This window comes from Rhinolophus hipposideros (genome assembly GCF_964194185.1).
Source record: "Rhinolophus hipposideros genome assembly, chromosome: 5".
NCBI lineage: Eukaryota > Metazoa > Chordata > Mammalia > Chiroptera > Rhinolophidae > Rhinolophus > Rhinolophus hipposideros.
The window spans coordinates 90,550,859-90,576,979 of NC_138051.1; the positions used below are offsets into that span (position 1 = coordinate 90,550,859).

At 40.1% G+C, this 26,121-nt stretch overlaps 1 pseudogene across 1 annotated transcript in view; it reads left to right on the forward strand.

The window, feature by feature from the left end:
* The window catches only part of LOC308497921 (small ribosomal subunit protein eS1-like), a 32,676-nt pseudogene extending 10,527 nt beyond the window's left edge, over positions 1–22,149 (forward strand). Inside the window, exon 2 of the transcript in view lies at positions 21,343–22,149. The product of the transcript in view is annotated as a small ribosomal subunit protein eS1-like (transcript). The remainder of the gene's footprint in view (positions 1–21,342) is intronic.
* The last annotated feature ends 3,972 nt before the right edge of the window (positions 22,150–26,121 follow it).

Genomic DNA, 26,121 nt, shown 5'->3' on the forward strand with positions numbered 1-26,121 from the left:
ACAAAACACAGAAGGCTACGGCCTCTGTCATATGGAGCCAACAGACCACAGACACACATAAGTCAACAGAGAATAGTAAACTGTCTCCTTTCCTTACACTTGTCTCCACCATTCTGCCTGAACAGTCCCCTCCACTGCCCCTTTTGTTTCTTTCATTACCCTCCACTGAGCAGTCTTATTACAGAAATAGACTCCTAATTAACACATCAGGTTTCCCATTTTCCAAAAAATTCTCCAAAATTCCCCCGTTCCGTGGCGCTGTTTACTCAGAACACCCTCTGCTGTCTTTATGTTGTTCTGTCTTTCATCCTCGCTTGTAACATTTGCTTCTTTGTATTGGAAGTGTGTCAGCTCATGGAACCCGGCGTGTATTAATGAGGAGGACGGTCCAGCCCACGACACAGCCTGATGGAAAGCAAGCTGAGTGGGGAATTGGGCAGAGAATCAGAAAGAAGCTGGAATAAGCAGGAGAAGGGAAGACGACCTAAGACCCATGACCCAGTTATCAGGTCCGGGGCAGCCAACAGTCACCCTTCTGCTCTGATTCCTCACTTCAGCGAAGCCTGGCTTCGACTTGTGCCACGAAAGGGCACGTCAGGCCTCACCTCTGCATCTTTGCCCAATTTGTTCCCCTCTGTCAGGATGCCCTCCCTTCTCTCTTCCACCTGTCTCAATTCTGCTGAAGTTTGAGGCCAAAATGAAGTCTCATCCCCTCCAAGATGTCTTTCATGGCTCCTCTAGTCCTAATTAACCTTCATTTTCATGACACTTTTACAGTGTTTGTATCACAGAATCTAGCCCTTGAATAGGTAGTCTTTTTGGATGAGAACGTTCTCACACTCTCCAATTGTTAGTCAAAGAGAAAAGCGTTCTGCCAGACACAGGTTGGGCACCCAGCCCTGTAAGGGCAGCAGGAGGAGAGGAACAAGCTCAGTAGGCACAGAAGATTATACAGCAGCTGGCCTCCCAGCACTGCCCAGGGGAATCACCAGCCATGGTTTAAAATCATGACTAGATAGACAGATCTTGACTGCTGCCAGCTGCACAGAGTTGTCCGTGTGAGAAGCAGCTCAATTGTAAACCAGCTTCTGCAGTTTGAAATGTCTACCCTTGGAATTTTGGATTCATATCTGAAATATCTGTTTCTTGTCCTGTCCACAGGTTGTGGTGAACTCTATTGGGCTCTACCTGATCCCCTCAAAATCCTTCTTCCATTCCGGATGCCCTGCCCTTGGCTTCTAGTATGTTTGCGTCCATTGGTCAGCACCAGTAACTCTTTTCAGAAGACTGGAGCCAGAAGAGCCTGGGCATTTAGATCCTCCTGGCAGATGGGGGTGGGGGGGGTGGGGGCCAGGGGATGCTTAGTCAAAGACTGGCTGATGCCCAGTATGAAAGCTCAGCTCTCGGCCTGGAGTTGGGACCGTCTCAGGTGTCACTTACACTCCATGGCTCGCCAGCGGGTCAGGCCGAAGCTGGGACTTGGCCCTGGCTTCTCTGTCCCTCTTGTCGGTCCTTGCCAAGCCCTCCCACTCCATTGATTTCCCCCAGGGCACAGTTTCTCTAAAAATCCTTGCACATGAATCCTCATATCCAAGTCCTTCCTGGGAGAAACTGACCTAAGATAACACACAACGCACATCTCTTCATTGGGCATTGGCAGTCACACATGCCCCCATCCCACCCCATCCTGTCAGTGCCCACCTCTTTGAGTGATGACTGTCATTCTCTTCGAGGTAGCGCTCCAGTACCTAACTCCAAGTGAATTTTGTGCTAGCCACAGAGCTCTTATTTTAAGTCAAATAATTCCAAACGTGTCTTCCAATACAGTGAAAATCTACCCAGTCATTCTTAAGTGATGCACTAACAGGTACACAGTCAGAAACTTATTTTTATTTATTCTATTTATAAGATAAAATCTATCTTATTTTTTGGAACTTTCTCATTAAAAAAAAATTATATGTAATATTGAAGGACATCAATGTACTAATGTTTGGTCTGTGAAACAGCAGAACCGTTAGCACCAAAAGGAGTCATGGAGCTTATATGTATTATTAAAACAATGATTGCTACTTTGGGTCACGGGTAAAGGTTTCATTTCATTTTTACATCTAGAAGCTTGCAACAATAGTCAATCAAATGTCACCATTCATCCTTCTAGGAAACAGTAGCCCCTTCCCCACTGTATGACTCTGGATTCTGCTAAGGTAGTTGCGAATCAGTTTCATTCATCTTTCTAGAACCCACACTCTTGATACTGTAACTTCAAGAGTTTTTGCATCACTGGCCCTGCACCAAACCTTTCTGATAAGCTACCTTGAGTAACCAAGCAAAGGGAAAAATGACCTTTCTGATCCCAGTCACAAATCACTAAACCCTTCCTAACTTCATTAAAACCTATCCCTAAACCCCCACCACCATGCTGTCCCTTTGCTGCCGGTGTGCGTGGTCACTCCCTGCCTCTTCAAGCTAAGGGCCAGGTCTTAACAGTTCTCTGCACCTCTGTCAAAGGCTTCAATCACATAACAAATGAACATCACAGACTACTTTGAATCGAGCCAGGCAATCTGGCCTTGTACAAGATTCAACCTAGTCATGGGTCCAGGCACCTTTGAAAACTAGAGCATAGGTTGGCAACTGAAATGTATTTTCTCTGAAATGTAATTTCTCTAACTCCTTTAGCTCTCTGCCCTAAGGTGCATGAGGGTTTTCTTTCTAGCTCTATTGTTCTGCAACTTGATCCCTTTTCCTGCCTCTCTGAGAAATTCAAATTTTCCTGAATTTAAGGATGTTAGTACTTGAGATTTCTAAGAAAGGCAGTTTATTAGGAAACCTTGTGTTTACTCAAGTATGCAAGTCCCTCTTGGCCAGCAGGCTAACTAAATGTGATTCCTTGAAATTCTGTTCCAAGCATGGACTCTGGAGAGCTAAAGGTAACATTTAGTCATCAATAGGATAATTTAGGTTCATTCTTTCTATTTGTCTTCCTAAGAAGGCATTGGGTTCATGCTGGTATTCTCTAGCAGACAGAACTACCTTTCTACCCTGTAGAGGTGTGTTATTATTGAAAGAGCCACCTATTTCCTGTGTCGGCTTCCTCTATGCTTTTGGATTTAGGCATAGTGTCTTTTCAGACGTGCTGACTTTTTATGGCTTCAGCAAAGTAATGGTGTATAAATGCCTTTGGCCGTTTACCATTTGGGATTCAACTCCACGTCTGGATCTTGTTATGTAGGCATTTTCAGAGCATTACAGCTCAGCTGTGAAAGCACTCTGGCTTAAAGCGAAAATGCAGTAGAACCTTGCTAATCTAACAACTTAATAACACTTGCCACCCCTTCACAGCAAGGACTTAATAGTAAGACTCAAAGTGAGGCTTCACGCTTTCAGAATGCACAGGAACTCATTCCGCTGATGACTGTGTTATCATAAATAATCTCTAACTTTGCTTATTAAAGCAAATGAAACAACATTACTGCTGCGCTACCCTTTTAATTCAGCCATCAAGGATAGCTTCAAAATACTGAGAACTTGACTCAGACAGTCTGGCTTATGCTTTGCATTCTATCCTTCAGTGACAAAACTCGAAAAACATGTTGTCATGCGAGGGCATTTGGTTTCTTCAGGTGCCTGAAGACAATCTTTAGAGGAACGGTCTAAACACTGTTTAGATTCAGAAATCCATATTAGATTATATCTTTTAGTAAGATATAAGATATAAGACTTTATTCCTGCATGTATAATTCTAATTATTTTACCAGAATAGGTTAGTCCATTTCTCTCCCTGTGGGGGTAAGGGAAGCTTTCATATTCATTTTAAAGTTGTTTTCAGTTATCTCTAAACGATTTCTGTGGCATATAGAAGTTAAATGTATTTTCTATTTACCATCTCCTCCTTCATAAAACAGATACTATGTTTCAAAAAGAAGACTGAAAAAGTCTTTATTATTTTTCAAATGTAACTGATCTAACATTTTACTAACTCTAATCAAGATGTTACAGTTGAAAATTTCTCTGTGTGTGTGTGTGTGTGTGTGTGTGTGAGAGAGAGAGAGAGAGAGAGAGAGAGAGAGAGAGAGAGAGAGAGAGAGAGAGAGAGAGAGAGAGAGATCATTATAGTATTCTTCTATATGAGGAAACTCTTTACAGATGCTGGAAGGCAGCCCTCAGTAACATTTAATGGAGATTCAAGAGGGAAAAATTGATGGCTTGTGTTTACAAGTTCCCATAAAAATGACTACCAATCTAGTCAATGACTGTTTTCTATTGAGTATGTTGCTTGCATCTGAGTGTAATTACTCTGTCAAAATGGACATGATCGTTTTCAGCAACTTAAGAAATATCTTGATGGTTGGTGGTATGATCCAATGCAGTGCAGGCTTCCTGCAGTGGGGATTTAGAAAGCCCAGACTTTGGTCAACTCAGAAAGGGGTCTAGGTAGGAAGCATATGAACCGCTTTGTGGAGATCCCTATCCTTTGACACAAGTTGCTCAAAACTCACAAAGTGATCATTATTCACTCTCTTGTTACTTTATGTAAGTCTAGAGATGGCATTTGTCAAAGATAGAAAAGCCACCTCAGAGTTTGCCCTGACTCAAGTTGTCCCAAGTGATGTCATTTAACATTACTCCTTATAAATAAATTACGACAGACCAAATCATCATAACCTTTTCTTCAAGAAAAGGGTGTTCTTCCACATATGCAAATTGAGCCAGATATTTCTCTTGTCATAAACTCAGCGTCATTGAATTTGGCAGGAGAAACCTCAGCAGTAATCCAGTATTCCAAATAATTCTTAGCTGATACCTGAACTTTCCAGGGAATGAATTCCTAGAAAATCATTGGAGAATAATTTCTGGGGTCTGCATTTTAACTATTCCAAGAAACTTTTCTGGGTTTCATCATCAGTATGATCTTCCCCCTGAATTCTTGGGAGCCTACCCAAAATATGTTGTAAAATTAAAAATTATCCTTTAAAAACATGGGAGACTATGTCCCTGCCTTCCTCAAAATACTCCTATGACTTCCTCTGACATTCAGAAGAAAGTTCAGTGCCCCCATGCCTCCACCGTTCCCCATGAGCTGGCCTCGCCTCAAGCTGTGCCATCCTTGCCTACCGTACCGGACTCCGACCACCAAGATCTCCTCCATACTTCAGCCCAACCCTGTACTCACTGTTCTCGCTGCCAGAAGCACTCTTGCCCCAGGTGACGTGTTCCCTTATTCAGATCTCTGTTCAGATGTCACCCCTCCTCAGAGAGACCTTCTCTTATCCCCTGTTACTCTGACCCCGTTAGGAACTAAACTACGTCCTCCCAAATCCAGATGTTGAAGTTCTAACCCTCAGTACCTCAGAATGTGACTGTATTCGGAGATAAGGCCTTTAAAGAGATGACTAAATTGAAATGGGCTCGTTTGGATGGGCCCTAATCTGATACAACTGGTATCCTTATAAGAATAGAAGATTAGGGGAGAGAGAGAGACCAGACGTGTGCATGTACAGAGAGACAACTAGGCAAACACACAGCAAGAAGAGGCCATCTGCAAGCCACAGACAGAGGCTTCAGAAGAAATCACACCTGCTGACACCTTGAGTTTGGACTTCTCACCTCCAGAGTTGAGAGAAAATAAATTTCTGCTGTTCCAGTCACCTTGTCTGTGGTATTTTGTTACGGCAGCCTGAGAAGACTAATACACCTTCCCCCAATCTAAGAATCCCTGCTCTGACTCTACCCCATACCCTGCTTTACATCTTTTCATAGCACATGGTAATACAAACCTATTTATGTATTAATTATCTATTTCCCCCTCTACAATGAAAACTCCTCGAGAGCAGAACTTTATCTGGTTTGTGCAGTATTCTGATGTCTAATGTAGTACCTGACACATAGTAAGTGTTCAATAAATATTTGATCAATGAATTAATATATTAAATAATGCACAGTAGCCCAGCTCTACAATAACTATCATAGGAGCTTTGAGCAGCGTATAAACAGATGTTGAGGTCCTGTGTTTAAGTCAAATGAACCAGCTTATTTCCTAAATTGTATTGAAATGACTATAATCCTGGTGGGCACCTTGAAAATGACATCGAAATTAACCTAATATCAAGTGAGGTACTAAGTGGAAGCTGTGAATACGAAATCAAATTCAAGAACATAAAATGTTTTTTTTCCTGCTTTCACGGTTATACTATATTTGGAATAATTAGGAAAAAAACAACACAAAGAAGCTAACATTAAAAAAAGCAGAGATGCTTGAAAGTCTTTGAACACCTTTCCAGAAATAATTTAACCCAATAAGATTAAAATTCTAGATCAAAGGGAGCAAAAATACAGAAAGGGAAGAAAGGCAGTTTCGAGACTTCCCTTTCTCACACACGCTCAGCACCACACAAATGATTAATAGACATGGGGTTCCCATAGCAAATAATTTCAATTTCCACCATGTACAAGGAACAGCATCACGTCATTATTCTTGGGAACACAGCTGGTTAAGTTTCCCTCCCTAGTGATCTGACTGGTCTAGGAACAGGTAAACAATAGAGAAAAAATAATAATACAGAAGAATAATCTCTACCATTATATAATCAATCAGCAAACATGCATTGACTACTTGCTACTTTTTGAAATTCTATCCATAGTGTTACAGGAAAATCCAACGTTATATGCAAAAGCTTCATATGATTTACATAGTCATGTAAATCGATATTAAATGGCAATGGACATTAAGCCCCTCTCTGGAAGGTGAGCTAGGGTCATGATGCCAATCCACCTCTGTATTCCACGGTTCTCACATGTAGTAGTTGGCGCTCCATTAATAGTTCTTGAATGAATAAATGAAGATCAAAATAAAAGTGAAAATATGGCAGTGATTCAGTTTCTTGAGTGATGCATGAGTCATGAATTCAAAGCTGTTACAATCTTTACAAGGACTTTGCTTGGCCAGCTTTCTAGGGAAAATACAGGCCACTGGACATCCCATTCAAGGACACAGAGATTCGCTATATTCCCACCTTGAGGTCAGGTGATATCCAATGTCCGCTGTTGACTGCTTTCCTGGCAGCAGCAGTGAATGTCTGTTATTTTTGTCTGTCCTGCATGTACTCTTGTTCCTTCAGATAATAACAGATAATCTCAATTTGTTTTTCTCACTCTTGATTCATGGTTGAAGTGGAGGCAGACTCCCGGACCTGAAGATGGGCAGTTGGCTCAGGCCAGGTCATTCGAAGGCTCCCTGCCACTTGACCCCAGTGATTGGTTTCGGGATGTTAGGTGATTCAAGGCAGGTCCGTAAGACTCAATCCCAGGATTCAGGCTGGGATTCTTGAGGAATAAAGAAGTCCTCTCTTTCTTCCAGACTTTAAACTTTTGGATGAAGGCCTGATGCTAGTTAGTTTAGCCATGTCAGCAGAGAGGCAAACAAACTCTAGAGGTGGAAAAGTGTGTGTGTGTGTGTGTGTGTGTGTGTGTTTGTGTGTGTGTGTAAGAAAAGGAGGGAGAGAGGGACAACTTGTGCCACCATTTGGTCCCTGGGATACAGCTGTGCCTGAAACAGAATACGTCTGATTGTCTTGGTTATACCGCTAATAAATTCCCATACTTGCTTCAGCAAATTTTGAGTTGGTTTCCCGTGGCTTGCTAGCAAAATAATTTGAATACTATAGCAACACAGAGCAAGTCTCAAATTAGTCTGCTTCTCAGTGGAACACCCTGTGGTAAAAGTAGTTGTCAAGAGAAAGGAATAAAAAAATGTACGGACAAGGGTGCCTGGGAAAGTTACTTTGCCTCTCTGAGCTTGCGTTTCCTCACCTGTGAAATGAGAATAGTCATAAAACCTGCCTCAGAGCATTATTGTGAGAATTAAATAAGTCAATATGTGAAAAGTACCTCAAATATCAGCCAAATGGTGGTTGTCATTTTTATTGTTATTCTCATTTAAAAATTTATTATGTGAATGCCCGAGTTCTGTCGCTCTATGTGAAGCACCACTTTGGTGTCGGATTTGCATCGTGACCACGGTGAATTGACTCTCCATGGGGTCTGTTAGTGATTGGAGCAATTAATAACGTATTCAGTCATTCAGAAAGCAAGTCCGTGTCCACGAGTGGGATCTGGCCCGACCCCTGCCTTGGCGAGGAGCACCCGAGGATTAACAGAGGCTCTGGAGGGAGGGTCCTTTATCACTGCAAGAGCCTGGACAGACCAGGATGCCAGTGGCTCCATCAGGAACCAGCCCAAGTCCTTTCTCCATGGCACCCACAAGGGAAATGAGTATTTTTAGAGGAACTGAGGGAAAAGGATCACGATAGCTTAGCTTGAATCTTGAGGCTGTGTGAAGAGAAAATAACAGTGCTGGTAATTTCTCCTTCCTGCTTAAACACTTTGCTGAAGTGCCTTCCCCTCAATCAAACTGGGAAGTAGGACAAAACTCGTTCACATGGCAGCCTACACACCCACAGGCCCACTTGGCCACTGAGTGCTAGCACACAGGAGCGCTCTTGCAAGGCCCTGGGCCAGGCTGCAATACGAGAAAAAGAAAGAAAATGGAATCATCTCAAAAACATACTGAGGTTTTCTTCCCAATCCTTTTATCTTTCTCCTCCTTCTCTGCCTCCTCCTCCTCTGTTTCTTTTAATTGAGGTAACATACACGAAATACAAGATTGACCGTCTTACCCATTTTAAAGTGCACAGTTCAGTGGCACTGAGTCCATTCTCATTGTTGTGCAACCATGACCAACAACCATCCCTAGACTCTCTGTCTTCCTCATAGGAAACTCGATCCCCATTAATCACTAACTCCCCATTCCCACACCCCGAGCCCTTGGCAACCTCTTTCTGTCTCTATGAATTTTCCTGCTCTAGGAACCTCATGTTAAAAGAATCGATCTGGTTGTTTGTTTTTTACTGTTGAGTTGTAAGAGCTCTTTATATATTCTGGATAGTAATCCCTTATCAAATATATGATTTGCAACATTTTCTTCCATATCGTGCATTGACATTTCACTCTGTTGATAGGTAGTATCCTTTCATGCACAGAACTTTTTAATTTTGATGTAGACCTATTTATCTATTTTTTCCCTTTTTTTTTTGCCTGTGCTTTAGATGTTATATCCATAAAATCACCATCTAATCCAACGCCATGAAGTATTTTCTCTATGTTTTCTTTAGCGTTTTATAGTTTTTAGCTCTTAAGTATAGGTCTTTCATCCATTTTGAGTTAATTTTTGTATATGGTATAAAATTAGGGTCTAACGTGGTTCTTTTACATGTGGATATTCAGTTTTCCCAACACTATTTGTTGAAAGAAAAACACATGTTTAGCTTTGAAATCACTCATAACTGTGGATTTGAAATTTTTTTCTCAGTTCTTTCAGTGCTTGCTTTCTGTATTTTGAAGTTCTATGAATAGGTAGCTACACATTTAGGACTGCTTTATTTTCTTAACGAATGGATTTTTTTTATCATTGCGAATTGTCTTTCTTTATCTCTGGTTATATTCTTTATCACAAAATTCACCTTTTCTGACATGAATATAGCCACTCCAGCTTTCTTGTGATTCATGTTTGTATAGCATACCTTCTTCCATTCCTTTATTTTAACCTAACTGTGTCTTTACATTTAAATTAGATTTCTTATAGGCAATGTTTAATTGGATCTTGCTTTCTTAGCCAGTCTGACTTCAATTAAAAGTCTCTGGCTTTTAATTAAAGTGTTTTTATTTAAGGTAGTAACTGATATGCTTGGATTTAAGTCTACCACCTTACATTTTGTTTCCTACTTTGTTATCTGCTCCCCCCACACCCCCATTTCATGCTTTCCTTTGGATGCAGTATTTTTTAGATTTTATTTTCTCTCTGCTGGCTTATTATCTATATCCACCTGCTTTATTTTTTGGTGAAACATAGAGTTCACAACATGCATCTTTAACATCACGGTCTACTTTCAAATAACATCTATCTTAATATATAACCTAAGAACCCTGCGATAGTATACTTCCATTTCTCCCCTTAGGTCCTTTACGCAATTGTTGCCATACATTTTACTTCTATATACATAGTTAAGCTTCACAATACTTTGTTATTATTTTTGCCTTAAATATTCAATTCCTTTTAAAAGAAAATATTAAACAAAAACATACTTTATATTTACACGCCCATTCACCACTTCCAGTGTTCTTTCCTTTATGTGCATTCAAATTTCCAATTGGAATCATTTTATTTCAGCCTGTAAAGCTTCTTTTAACATTTCTTATAGGGTAGGTTTCCTGGATGGAAAGTCTTGTTTTGCTTTCATTTTTGAAAGTTCTTTTTTTCTGGGTATAGAATTCTACTTTAACAATTTTTTCCCCTTCGACATGATGACAGAGCATTTTTATTTTCTGACTTGTGTTGTTCTTGACAAGAAGTCTGTTGAAATCCTTGTCTTTGTAATGTAATGTGTCTTTCCCTCTCTGGCTACTCATAAGGACTTTTTTTTTAATCCCCGTTTTTCAGCAATGTGATTATGAGGTACTGCGATGTGTTTTATTTGTATTTTTTTCTGCTTGGGATTCATTAAAGCCTCTTGGATCTATACTTGACAGTTTTCCTTAAATTTGGGGGAATTTTGGCCATTATTTCTTCAAATAGATTTTCTCTTCCCCCTTTTCTGAGTCTCCCGTTTCATATTCATTAGACCACTTGATCTTGTCCCACAAGTCTAAAACTCTTTTCATCTTCTTTTTTTCCCTTATGCGTTTCAGTCTAAACAGTTTCTTTTGCAATTTCCTCAAGTTCACTCACCTTTTCTTCTGTAGTGTCCAATCTCTTGTTAAATTTATCCTGTGAATTTTTCATTTCATTTGGTTCTATTGTAATTCCTTCATTTCTTTTTTTATAGATCGCATTTCTCTCCTCGTGACGATCATAATTTCTTTTGATTTCTTGAGCATATTTATAGGAGCTCTTTAAAGTCTTTGTTTGATAATTCAATTATCGCTGTCATTTTTGGTTCTGTGTCTATTGATCAATTTTCATCCTAGTTATGAATCATGGCTTCCTGCTTCTTTGAATGTCTCGTAACTTTTGATTGTGATTATAAACCTCACACTGTTTTGTGTCTGGATTTTGTGGTCTTCCTTTAAAGCATATAGAAGTTTATTTTGGCAAGCATTAATATACTGTGGATCAGTTTAATTTTCTTGCATTTATTTTCAAACTGTGCTGGCTGGGCCTAGAGTATCCATTACTTTAGGTCTAGTTTATCTCTACCACTATGGAATCACTGTTCTGAGGTATTTACTAAAGGCCTCAGTGGTTTTAGTAAGCAGAATAATGGCCTCCCCAAAATGTTCACATCCTAATCTCTGGAATGTAGGAATTTATTAGGTTACAAAGGGGAATTAAGGTAGCCGCTGAAATTAAAGGGGTCAATCAGCTGATTTTAAAATAGGAAGATTACCCTGGATTATCCAGGTGGGCCCAAGGATCCTTAAACTGAAGAGGGAGGCAGAAGAGAGAACCAGGAAATTCGAGCATGAAAAGGACTCAGCTCAGTTTTGTTGGCTTTCAAGGGGGAGGAAAGGGGCCATGAGTCCAAGGAAAATGGGTGGCCTCTAGAAGGTGAAAAAAGCAAAGAAACCATTTATGTCCTGGAGCTTCCATAAAGGAATGCACCATGCCAATACCTTGACCTCAGCCCAGTGAAACCTGTGTCAGACTTCTGACCTACAGAACTGTAAGACAATACATGTTGTTTTAAACCGTGAAATGTCTAGTAAATTGTCACAGCAGACGTGGATAACTAATACTGGGCTCAGAAAGATTTCTCCACACTGACTAAGTGGAACTCCATTGTCTTCCAAATAATTGTGAATGCTGCGAATATTTTAGTTTGTAGCGCCCTGTTGGTTCTTTCACCTTGTTTCATTTCCCTTCTCTCAGGGATTATACTCTTTCTGTTCAATGTCTAAAAATAATTGTATATATATTTTTGGTCAGTCTTTTAATTGTTTACAGCAGGAAGAAAACAAGTAGTCCTGGTTATTCCAATATGGCTCGAAGCAGAAGTAATGTGTTCAAATTTGCATATTGAGAAACAAATTTACATACTGTGACTTTTTAAAAAGCTTTCTTCAGGATAGAATTGAAGATGCATCTCAGTTCTACACTGACAAAATATAGCGCTGCCTTCTTTTGGTCTTGGCAGCCACTGCCGGAGATTAAAGGGACTCCCTATGTCTTCACATGATCTTCCCTCTGTGTGTGTCTATCCCAATCTCTTCTTTTAAGAACACCTATTATACTGGAGTGGGGCCCACCCTAGTAACCGCGGTCTAACTTACCTCTTTAAAGACCCTATCTCTAAATGCAGTCCCATTCTGAGGTACTGGGGGTTCGGGCTTCAAGACTTGAATTTGGAGGAGACACAATTTAGCCCATAACAGTGCCTTTCCATACTTGAAGTTACTGTTTCAAAAGTGATTGGGAATCTTTTCTTCCTGTTTCTAGGGCCCATTGACTATTCTTTATCATTTAATGGCAGCAACAAATACAGTACTTAAAAAGGAAAACTGGATTTGCTGTACAGGGTATCAGGATATGGTCAGGATACAGTTCCTGCCCTCAAGAGGCTTTCTTTTTGTAGCTTTCTTTTTGACCCACAGACAGATTCCCATATGCCTTGGACTGTCACAAAAGCTTCTTTATCCGTATGTACATATAAGGGTCATGAAAATACTGAGACTTGGACCAATGGAGGGAGGCCTCCTTACAGTAAAGAATGAGTGAAAAACCCTACAGTTAACTGACAATGAAATACCAAACAGAAATGAGGATACCTACATCAGATGATGACATTGAAAACCAGAGGCCCATCCCCACAACCCAGAACTTAGATGCAACTCCAAAATAAATTAGGGAAACCCCACATTAACTAGAATCCTTTTCTGCTATGGCAGTAACATGGGTACTCAAGAAAGAAATTAAATAAAAGAAAGTCATGTTTCTTGCACCCTTAAATTAATACCAATGATATTGTCTGACAGGGGAAGCAGGACATTTCCATGAAAGGAGAAGAATTGACAGACTGGTAGATATAGAGAGTAAATAAGCTATGTAGCAGATACTTTCTACCATAGTTCAAGGCCTCTGAAGTCTGCAGAAGTGGAAAGGACAGCATGAAGGTTAGTGACCTTCTTGCAATATTGACTGACCATATTGGTTAAGGTGATGATACACGGTGCCTAACAAGCTAGCTGCTACAATACGGAAATCCCAGGTTTAAAGGTTAACCACAATAGAAGTTTACTTCTTGCCTAGGAAACAGTTTGACAGGGGTGATCCTGGTTGCTAAGTGGCTTCCTCCACACAGTCATTCAGGGACCCAGGAGGCTAAATCTCTCAGCTCGAGAAGGAACATTGTAACAACAATATAGAGAAATACTAATGAAAGGAATCATCCCAGTTCCCGCTCACTGAGTGCTTCCTGAGTGCCAGGCATAGTGCTGAGACTCCCCATCCAAATTGCAAAGTAACCCTTTGTGAAGGGCTTGGAAATGCTCACACCTATTCTGGCCAACCCCAGGCCAGATTCTTAATCACTCTACATCAGCCTTTTGACTGAGGCTGATGCTGCATGCCTGAGAAGTAAGAGTAAATTCAAAAGCACGTAGAGAAAAAATGAATTTTCTCACCAGAAATGAAGAGAATGAAAAGCAAGAGAAATGCACTAGTAGATTTCAAAAGATTCCAGCCATGTAAATGTTTTTGCCATATTGCATTCATATGAATGCAGTAAATAAACAGTTTATGGGGAAAATTGAATACATTAAAATTTATTCGTGAAATAACAAGAAAAAAAAATAGCCACTGACTAATGGAGCACAGGCCAATATAGACTGCAAATGCTAGTATGCAAGTCTCCAGTTTCTACACTATAAGAATTCTAATGGATGAAGTCTCTTATCATATGAGCAGTGTTCCCAACCAAACACCCGGTTACTCTTGGTGACCTTGTTTAAACTTTTTCTTAGCATTTTCATCAGAGTGAAGAATACAACCAAAGCCTATGACAATAGTAATTAATAATAATAATAATAATAAACAATAATAATAGTCAAGAGCAAACACTTACTGAGTACTATGTGCAGACACTGTTCTAAACACATGCACTGATTCACTTAGTCTTCATGTTCACGGAATAAGATAGGTTCTTTTATTATCTACATTCCACAGATGAGGAAAGTGACGCACTGAGAGACTGAGTATCTTCCTATGAGAACCTGAGTATCTTCCTATGATGGTTACTTTTATGTGTGAACTTGTCTTTCCTCCCAAAATGCAGTATATTTAAACTGAAAAATATGAAGGATGCCTAAGGCTTTAATGACTTCACAGACTACCATGTCTGGTCAGAGTCCTCACCAAAATAGCTTAATCAATTGGGCTCCCTGGTTTTGGGACTGCATCTGCTGACTGTTCTCACTTTATAAAGCCATCCTGTCAGAGCCTATGACATTCCGTTCTTTGAAATTTCTATTACTGGGTGGGGGATCTCTTTCTCAGGCCTCTTTGTTTTCTCTTCATTTCTATCACTAAGACTAGCAATCAGTTGATATTTTTCAGAGCTCTGTGTGTGTTTACAAAGGAGAAAAACATTTTAAAAAATCACATCCTAAAATTCACTGCCTGAGGAACTATTAGTAGAGAACAAAGCAGTGCTTGTTCAGCTGGTGGTCAGCTAGGATCACTCACTAGCTGAGACACTCACTCCTACCCACAAGCCTATGACTCAAATTCATGGCTCAGCAAAATTACAAGTGACCCTTTGCTACCTTCCATGGGTTAGATTCACATCACAGGTCCCACCCACCTGTCGAGACGGGAGTGACACCAAGCTGTAACTGCTAGGAGGCAGGGCTCACGGAGCCCATTAAAGTCTGGCTGCCACACTTAGGTCACATAGCTAGTGAGCAGCACCAACAGGATTTAATCCCAATGGTCAGACTCCAGCCTCCCTGTTCTCAAATATTTCACTAGAGGAACATTTGGTATAAGTGAATATTTTTTAGTTGTTATAATTCTCATTTTAAATGAATACATTCTCCTCTGTGTCCTCAGTTAGTAAGAAACTGAGCTACTCTATTGACACTGATAGAATCACGCTTCTGAGTCCGCCAAGCCGAGACCAGACCTTGGAAATGGGACTTCACGCGAATAATACCACATCATTCTACAAAGCTTCCCTGGCGACTCCTGCTCCATGGTTATACCTTCAGCACAATAATGTACCTAACATATTTGTATAAACAGACAAGGAGATCTTGTCAGTAGACTATACTTTTCCTTGGAACATCTTCAGGCCAGAAGGTACATGGCAGGAACAAATGGGTAGTGTCACATGGAAAGCAACTGGAGAAAGTCCTATAGATGCTGAGATTTCAGCCTTGGAAAAGACTCCAGCAGCAGCTGATTTTCTACAATATAACAGGCTGAAAAAATACACCTCGGTAAAAATAAAGAAAAGCCTAACTGAGTGCAGCTGCCATCCTTCCAATAATTAGATTTGGAGCATTATTGCTGAGATGAATGGAAGATATCATATGGTCACTGCTAGAAATATTTGCTATCGCTGTCTAACTACACTACTAGACACTAGAGTTCTTAGCAGACCCACATATGTTTGTTTTTAATTAAAATGTGCTGAATGAACTGTTAGCTGCACTGAAATAATGAAAAAAGCAACACAAGACAAATTGGCTAATTGACAACTCCAAACATTCTATTTTATACCTTTCAGTTATGTTAATGGAGACTTCTAATATGTTCTAGTTGAAATAATAATGACACAGACACAGTTACATAATAATCTAAGAGGTAGATAAAATACATTATAAATAACTACAGCAGCAAAACCCACAAATGGGTCAAAGGATTATAAATTCATTTACCCAGTCTTTATTCCGATGAGTATTTATTGAGTGCTTTTCGTTTATTATGTGCCAGGTTCTCATAGGCTAATGATTATAATGAAATATTCTGAGTGTTTTCAAATACAATTTTTGTTTAAGATAGCACATTCTATAAGTATCAAGGTACTCTGCAGGGTACATCTTCAACCACATCCCCAAACAAAACAGCAAGCACGTCTTGAAAAGGAGAGACCATAATTTTAAATCATTTCAAAAGCTAGTTTATGTGAAAGCAGAGAATCCGGCCAAGATCTTGACAAATAACATTTTATTCAGTGCACAAGAAACTAGCACAGCTGCCTGAAGGGAAATGTGTCCTGGGATTGTGTACACAGAGCAAGGCCAAAGGGCAACCATATTCCAAGTAGACCGTGAACAGGAGGTTTATTGGAGGCCTTTGCAAAGATCATGGCAGAATTTCAGCTGTGAGATAACCAGAATTCTGGCCAAAATTGGGAGTGATGAAACTGTCACATATCTTTAGATAATTTTGTAAAGATTAATCCCTTGGCCAAGTCATCTCTGATGAAAGAAGGAGAATAATACAGAGTCAGTCACTGAACACCCTTGCTCTTAACTGGAGGGGCAGGATATCAATGAGGTAAATTAACTCCAATGTGTTTAGAGTTTATTTACAACTAGACAGCAAATCCTCCATCTCATCCATATTCAATCAGAGAAAATTGTGGCTCATCCAAGACAAAACATGAGCCAAATTTGGGGCAAGGCAAAGGGTGACATCATCTGAAAGGGCTGGAAATGAAGTGTAAATTTGAATATCATCTGTATATAAGTGATAATTAAAACTGTGAGACTCAATACGCGCCAAGAAAGAAACTCAATAGAAGTGAGGAACAACAGTGTCCCAAGCCACGTGTTACTTCCGAAATGGAGATTTTTTTTTTAAATGAAGTGGTGGGGGCAAGATTTTCTTTCCTGCTGAATGATCTCAAAAGAGACATAGATCACTTGCAAGAAAGACTCTCGTCCTTTGCAAATAGTCACTGAATCACTTGATTGTTTAGCAAAGTAGAAGAGTTTTCCTGTAAGATTTATATACCCAGGAAATAAGAAATCATTCCATTTAGTTTGGGGAAGAGGGAAGACCACTCCCACCACCCCAAATAGATCACTTTATGACAAAGAGAATCACCAATTCAAGCTGACACTTGATTGTCCTTTTCAAGTCTGGTGTTAAATTTGCGTAGGAGACACAAGTTGTTTTTATCTGAGTATTCGATGATTTCATTCATGTAGTGAAGAAATAGTTTCTCTTTTCTCAGCTGTGTTTGAACACTTTAACAGTGGCATAACTAAAGTTGGATGCAATGTGAATTAATTGAAATGAAGACTACTTCATAAGGAATTATTCATTAGGAAAAGGGCAGCTTTTGCCCTAATCATCCCTCTAGAGATCTATGACTTCGGGCTCTTTCTCTCTCTCTCTCTCTCTCTCTCTCTCTCTCTCTCTCTCTCTCTCTCTCTTTCTTTTTTCTTCTCTTCTCTTCTCTCTCTCTTTTTCTTTGACTACCAGCTCTCCAGATCACAGAAGCTTCCTAAAAACATCTTGTTCCTCTGTAGTGTGGGCTTAACCCAACCATGAATGATGGGTGTTAGGGGCTGACTTGTGTCCCCCTGAAATTCATATGTTGAAGTCCTAAGCCCCAGTACCTCAGAATGTGACTGTATTTGGAGACAGAGTCTTTGAAGAAGTAATTAAGTTAAAAAAAATTTAAAAAGGTCATTAGTGTGGGCTGTAATCCAATATGACTTGTGTCCTTATAAACAAGCTTATGGGAAGACACAGGGAAGAGACAATCATCTACAAACCGAGGAGAGAGGCCGCAAAAGAAAAAAAAAAAAAAAGAAAGAAACCAACCCTAACAAAACCTTGACCCCAGACTTCCAGCCTCCAGACTATGAGAGAACAAGTTTCTGTTTTTAAGCCCCCAGTCTGTGGTACTTTGTTGTGACAGCCCTACAAACTAATACTACGGGACACTACCTTGAACCTTTTCTCTCATTCTAAAAATAGACTTGCCTCATAGATTCATTTATTGTGTCATCTTGAGCAAACTTTTTTTTTTTTTCATGTCTCTGAGTTCTATAGTCTCTTCATGTCAAAATTGGGATGAAAAATCTTTGGCCCATAGGATTATTGCCCTGGAAGTAGATTCTCAACAAATTAACAGAAACTTGTCTCCTCTCCTCTTTCATTCCCTGTACAATCATAAAACACTACGGCTTCCCACATATTTTGTCCTCAAAATATTCTATCATAATTGGAAGTTAGCCTGGTTTAGTCACTTACTATGTGACTTTGGATGAGTTACTTAAAGTCATTGTTCCTTTTAGCCTGCTTCATAGGTTATGAAAATTCAAATTCAAATGACAACTATTTAAAGCCTCTAGCAGAGTGTCTGGCATATGGTAGGAGTTCAGTAAAGGTTGTTGCCATCCTTCTAAAGGCACGAGCCTGTTATCCACCAGCAGAGAAATAATCTACTGCATTTGATATAGTACTCGTTTATTTATTTATGCCCCTCTTCAATCTAAAAAGATTTTAGTCAGCTCGTGACAACATTTCCAGAATAGATGAGTCCTCATAAGGGAGAAAGAATGTGAGGCAGCCTCCAAGGTCACCAACCACCTTCCTATAATAAATTCAGAAGGAAGTTCACAGAAATGATCCCCAACCCATCCTGCAGTAGCACGACCCCAACATGCAGGGAGAAGGAGCAATGTTTTTCTAGGGAGGTAGAGTCCTACTTTGCAGCTCCTTCACGGTTTGACTTCACCCAAAAATCAATTTAAAGTATCCTGAGGAATGGATGAGTTGGTCATTCTTTTGCTTTTTTTTTTTAGCTTCTTTAAGATAATAGAGAAAAATATACAAAGAATATACAAACATACGAAGAATATAATAACCAAACTCCCATATTCTACTACTCAGAATTAGAAACCATTCATATTTACCGTAATTTCTGCCAATATTTTTTAAAGAAATAAAACACGATAGCAAAAGTCATGTTTAACCAAGCAACATAGAGGCAACCTCCCATGCGTTTGAACTGACCCTCCCAGAACATTGAATTGTAGTCTCCCCCTTATCCACAGGCATTACGTTCCAAGACCCCCAGTGGCTGCCTGAGACCACAGCTAGCACTAAACCTTATACATACACCGTGTTTCCCCCAAAATAAGACCTAGCCGACCATCAGCTCCAATGGGTCTTTTGGAACAAAAATTAATATAAGATCCTATCTTATGTTAAATTATATTATATAAGACCCGGTCTTATGTTAATTTTTGCTCTAAAAGACGCATTAGAAATGATGGTCCAGCTAGGTCTTATTTCGGGGGAAACACGGTACTATATTGTGTACTATACACACATGGCTATGATAAAGGTAAAGTTATAAATCAGGCCCAGGAAGAGCCTGACAACAACTAAGAATAAAACAAAACAGTGTTTTAAAACAACGTAATAAAAATTAGGTGAATTTGGTGGTCTCTCTTTCTCTCTTAAAACATCCGTGCTTACCTGTTCACTGGGAGGAAACACTTCACGGCTTCTCTTTGGCGGAGCCAAATTGCCGGCATCACCACTCTGGCGCTTTGGGTGTGTTATTCAGTAAAAGAAGGGTTACTGCAACATAAGCACTGCGATACCCCCACGGCCAATCGGACCATCCAAATGGCTACTAAGTAACTAACGGGCCGCAGGGCTCTGGGGTGGGACTGCGCAGGACTCGCGAGATTTCCTCGTGGGACTCAGAACGGCACACAGTTTAAAACGTATGAATTGTTTATTTCTGGAATTTTCCATCTAAGATTTTCAGACCATGATTGACCTGGCTAAGGAGGGACTACTGTGCATACGTAAGGTATTTGTGCAGGTGTTGAGTGTGTTTCACGCCCGCAGTGTTGACCAGTGACCTGTGGAATGTACCATTATGCCTCGTGCCCTCTCAGCTCAGCATTGTTTTCTGAGATGAGGCTGCGTTGTCCCGCGTGGATCTCACCCGATCCTTGTAGGGGCAGTGCTGTGGAGTGAATAGTACCCCTTTTGCCCCCACACAGCCCAATCCACGCGTTAAAGTCCTAATCCTCGGTGCCACAGAATATGACTATTTGGAGATAGGGTCATTAAAGAGACACTTCGGTTAAAACAAGGCCATTAGGGTGGGCTCTGATCCAACAAGATTGCTGTCCTTACAGAAGAGATGAAGACCCAGACACACACAGAGGGACGGCTGGAAGAAGACACCGAGAGAAGACGGCCATCTACAAGCCAACGAGAGAGGCCTCAGAAGACACCAACCCTGCCAAACACCTTGATCTTGGACTTCTAGGCTCCAAGTCTCTGAGACAACATATATCTGTGGTTTCAGCCACCCGGTCTGTGGTCCTTTGTCATGCAGCCTGAGCAAACGAATACAGGCAGCAAATATTCCACTGACTACAGATAACAGTATTTTTAGCCACTCACCTTAGTGGCGGACATTTACATGGAAACTACGCACAAATACACATCTTTTCACATGGCTCTTTGTGCACACATGTGGGAGTAACTCTAGAATAATACCTAGAAATGAAATCGCTGTGTTGCAGGGGCGGCACATTTTCAAATTTTCAAGATGCTGCCAAATTGCTCTCTAAAGCATCTGTATCAACTTATGTTCTCGACAACAGTGGATGAGAATACCAGTTTTCCCACATCCTAGCCAACATTTGATATTTTCAAACTTAAAAATTTGTGCCAATAACACCTGGCAAAAGAAAAAAATCTTATTATTGTTTTAATTGCACTTCCCTAATTGTATATGAAGTTGAATATGTTTTCATACATGCATTGCCTATTCTTATTTCCTCTTCGGTAAATTCACAGTTCATATCCTTTGCCTTTTTTCCTTTGGGTCCTATGTCTTTTTCTACCTGCTCTGTGGTAATTATACACATTCCAGATAATAATCCTCTGTCTGCTAGCTGTTTTGTAAATATCTTCTCCCAGGCTATCTCTTGTCTTTTAATCTTGTTCATGGTATTATTTTGACAAAAGGTTTTTAATTAGGTGTAATCAGATGTACCTTTATTTATAGTTTTTTTTGTGTGTGTGTGTCTTATTTTTTTTTTAAAGAAAGCCTTTCCTCTCCAAAATTCATAAAGGTGTTCTCATATTTTCTTTTAATAATTTTAGAGTACTCCCCCCTCCCTCCATTTAGATCTTCAGTACATATTTAATTCATTTCTGTGATGGTGATAGGTAGGAATTTTCTTTTATTTCCCATTTGAGAGTCAATTGTCCCAACACCATCTATTGAAATATCAACTACCTACTCTAATCATCTTTAAAAAAAAAAAAAATCCGGCCCTTTTGGTGATCAGCAGGAACAAGTGCCTCATGAAAGATGGCAACAAGGGAGCCAAGCAGAAAGTGGTTGACCTATTTGCTAAGAAATATTGGTATGCTGTGAAAGCACCAACTTTGTTCAATATAAGAAATATTGGGAAAACACTAGTCATGAGAACTCAAAGAAACAAAATCGCATCTGATGGTCTCAAGGGTCGTGTGTTTGAAGTGAGCCTAGCTGATCTGCAGAATGATGAAGTTGCTTTTAGAAAATTCAAGCTAATTACTGAGGATGCTCAGGGCAAAAACTGCCTGCCGAATTTCCTCAGCATGGTTCTTACCCATGATAAAATGTGCTCCATGGTCAAAAAATGGCAGACCGTGAGGAAAGCTCATGTTGATGTCAAGACTACCGATGGGTATTTGCTTCATCTGTTCTGGGTTGATTTTGCAAAAAAAAAAAAACACAAAAAACCCCACAACAATCAGATTCCAAAGACCTTATACTCATTCCAAAGACCTTATACAACAGGTCCACCAAATCTAGAAGAAGATGATGGAAATTATGACCCGAGAGGTGCAGACGAACAACTTGAAAGAAGTGGTCAATAAATTAATTCCAGACAGCATTGGAAAAGACAGAAAAGGCTTGCCAATCTATTTACCTGCTCCACAATGTCTTTGTAAGAAAAGTCAAAACGCTGAAGAAGCCCAGGTTTGAGTTGGGAAAACTCATGGAACTTCGTGGTGAAGGTAGCAGTTCTGGAAAAGCTCCCGGGGATGAGGCAGGTGCTAAAGCTGAACAAACTAATGGATATGAGACCCCAATCCAAGAATCTGTTTAAAGTTCAGACTTTTCATGGTGACAAATAAAACCTATTAATGATGTTTAAAAAAAAAAGTCAGAAAGTACCTATAGACCGTCTCATTTGAAGTAGTGTAATTTCCTGATAACACCTCCAAAATAAAAGTACTAGGAGAAAAATGTCCCCCTACATTAAGTAAATAAATTAAAGCTGACCTAAATGGGTATTTGGATATGAGCCAAGGAAGTGCGATAGGTTGTCTGCCAAAAATGATTTTGACATTGGAAGAGTTGAGGGGAAGCCCTTCTTCCTGTCAGTCATTGGATAGCAGTGTCAGGTGTCTTTCCGGGACCACTCTGAGTTTGTAATGATTAAACCATCAGTGGCGTTTAGAAGGCTTGCCCTTCCCTTGTCCCTAGTTAGGCAATGTGTCTCCTGCGCACCAGAGCAGTGACCCCTGCATGGAAATCTCTGGAATGACACACTGGAGACGGCTACAGTATTGTCTCTGGAGGATGGGGGTTGGGTGTTTGTGGGGAAGTTAATATTTCACTGAATTTCTTTTTTCTTTTTCTTTTTTTTACCATAAGCATGTATTATCAATTGAAAATAATAATAATTTCTTTGTAAAGCCAAAAAAATTTTAAAAGGCAGTATGTCACTGAGACACACTAAGTAAAACCACTAGAAAACATCTCTGTGCTATTCTGCTTAAAAAAGAAACAGATTCCTGACAACTTTTTTGAGGTAGGGGGGATCAAATAAAAATTACACTTCCCTTTAATTATTTAAATAATTGAGATAATTGGTTTTCACATATTTCTTAGCCACAAAACACTTTGTTTAAACTAGACCTTTCTCAGAAGACCAACATATAAAATAGATGAAATGGAAGTATACCGTAGTCATTTAAAATAGAGATCCCCACTGCGGGTATTTGAAGGGGCTCTGTGAGACCCCCAGAGCTCTTTAGAGTACATTCTAAAGCTCCCTTTAAAGTCAATGTATTTGAGAATTAGAGATAAGTTATAATTTTCTATTTCACTTTCTTCATGTAGTAATTCTATTCCCTCTCCAAAATTCAAAGCATTGTATTCTTGAGCACCCCTACTGTTTCCCTAGCCATGGGGTAGGCACCGAGGAGCAGGAAGTGACTTGGAGATGGTGAAGGCTGAGCAAAGTTTTAAAGTGTGAGTAGGAGATAGCTGAGTGAGGGAGGGCATTCCATGCCCAGGAGACTGAGGGGAAAGCAGGCAGGCAGGTTAGAGGGATGGAGAGTGGAGGTGGCAGGGCTCAGTGTGGTGAGATATACAGGCATCTGTTTGTGGTGCTGAACAGGTGCAGAAACTGGAGAGGCAGGGAGGATTGCATTATTATGTGCCTGGTAGGCCTTTCTAAGTTTGGACTTGGAAGGCCATAAGGAAGCGATTGAAGGGTTTTAAGCAGGAGATTGACACAGTCATATTTGTGCTTTGGAAGGATCAAAGTAAGGATCGAAAGGGGACAAGATTAATGCAGGGTGACTGGGTAGGAGATCATTGCAGACATCCAAGGAAGAGATGATGAGGGACTGACCCAAGCTGGGCCATGGACATAAAGCAGAAGGGGATTGACTCAGAATGAAATGGATGTTGGTCTGAGGAGGAAACAGGAAGTGTCTAGGGAATTCCTGGAGTTTGGGTTTGTGTAATGGAATGGGGTTAGATCACTGGTGCCATTCAACACAGCAAGAAATACGGCAGAAAGGGTTTTGGGCAATAGATGATGAGTTCCCTTTGGGGGCAGCTTTTGTTTGAAGTACCTGTGAGATATCAAAGTGGCAATGTCTGGTAGGCAATTAGGACCCAGTCGTAGAGTTCAGAAAGGACATCGGGGACAGAGGTGAGACGTGGGAGCTATCCTCAGTGTGATGATAATTATGGCCTAGAAAGCAGTTAAAATCCCTGAGAGAACCTGAATAATACAGAAAATACAGTCCCAAGAAGGCAAGAGAGGGCTGTCCCATGAAGTAGACTGAGATGGCTGAGCAGAGAGGGAGAGAACCAGGGAGAGGGCGGATCAGGGAAACAAAGAGAGAGAGTTTTAAGATCGGAGGACTTGCCAGGAGGTTCAAATGCTGTGTTGTGAAGAAATATGACCACTCTTGCAAGGACTGCAATGATGAAGGAGATGCGAGTTACCATGACATGAATTGTTTTCTATACTCTGATGAGTGACACACTGGACAACTGGGTCAAGGATTCTCCACTCTAAGCATACAATAGAAACACCTGAGGAATTTATGTTTTTAATATCAAAGCCTGGGCCATTGATTTAATTGGTCTGGTGTAGGGTCTGGGCAAGGATACTCATATATTTTTAAAGCTCTTCAAGAAAGCCTAATGTGTGGCCACAATTATTCCCTATTTTGAACAGCAGAGGATTAAAACAGGTTACTGTGGGAGAAGTCAGATGACTCAAACTGCTTCATGTTGTTGGGACACAGAAGAGTGGTAGGTAAAAACAAACGGAATCCACTGAATTAAGTGTGTCTGTGTGGACCCAGCTCTTTTCGGTGGAGACAAGTCCTGAAATGAGGGATCACCGAAGCTGTGTTCTCCATTGCTGGTGAGGGGAATTGCACTGGGTTTTCCTAGAATATAAGAGACTCATGCTGAGTCTATATCTGCCAAACATCCTTCTGATTAATAATTGAGCTTTATCTGATTTTAAATTATGTACATTTTTCAAAATTTTAAAAGAATACATATATTGGATAAAAAAATAAAATACTGAAGAAATAACATTTTCTCTCCTCAAACTGCCGCCACCCACAACCACATCCCAAAGCCAACCGCTTGACCATTTGTTTTTGTGTCTGCTGGTGGTTACCCCATAACCATAAATAATATGCTTACTCCCCTCTTTCATAATTTGTAAATACTGTACATTGTCTATCAATACTGAAAATGAAAGTTTACTTACTTTGCGTTCACTTTTCTTCTCTCTTCCAAAGTTTGACAGTCATACTATTACGTTTAATTCTTGTTTTGGTTACAACTTCGGCTAATGTCCTTAGAATTCTATTTCTCATTCCATGAACTTGACACAATATTTCTCAACTCCACACAATGTGAGATAAAGATACCAGCTTCCCCACGTTCCCTTTTCCAGTTCTGTCAGTTTGATCTATGCTTTTCCATTGTTCTGATTGACAGCTTTACATTCTGTTCTGTAACCATGACAAGTCTCTCTGCTTGGTCTCCAGGTTAATTCTGAGCTGAAAACCAAAAATTGAGTGTAAATTATTTAGAGTAGGCAGATTTGTTCCCTGGGGAGCCAAGGACTCTGTTAGCACCACATTTCTTCCCCTTGAGTCTGATGTCACACAACGCCTGGGTGACTCAAAGGAGAGTGTTCCCAGAAGCATGGTTAATTAATTCTTTGTTTATTACACTCCATCAATGACTGAAAATCATGGTTCCTTTTAGTTTGCTGCTATTTAGACCATGATTTTCTTGTATCTTTTTGAGTTTTTCCTAGACTTCTCTTTTTTTGTTGTTGAGAGAAGAAACATTTGTCTTCACCATATCACAAACATTTCCGGCTTCTTCCTCATTCCATCTAATACGTGGAATGCCTTAAATTTTTCTTACAGAGAGATTTCTTGGAGCCCACTCACTTTCTGTTTTAACTTGGACGTGGGGAAAGAGATGCTAGAGGTAAATAACACAAATATTTTAATCACTGCAAAAGGATAGTCTCATAGTAAACAAATCAATTTGCCAGGTATTCATCAGTCTTGTCTGAATTTAGTTCTTTGTGGCTTTGTCATAGAAAAGCTCATTTCTATGGACATATAATAAAGAAAATGTAGGTTCTGGGTCTCAGAGATTAACTACCAGACCCTGGGTGTAGCCATTCAACTATCCCGAGAGTCTCAGCACAATCAGCCCAAATCTTTCAGTTCATCTTTGGTGGTTACTGTGATGTGTTGCCGAGACACCCAAAGGACTAAGACATTCCGCCTCT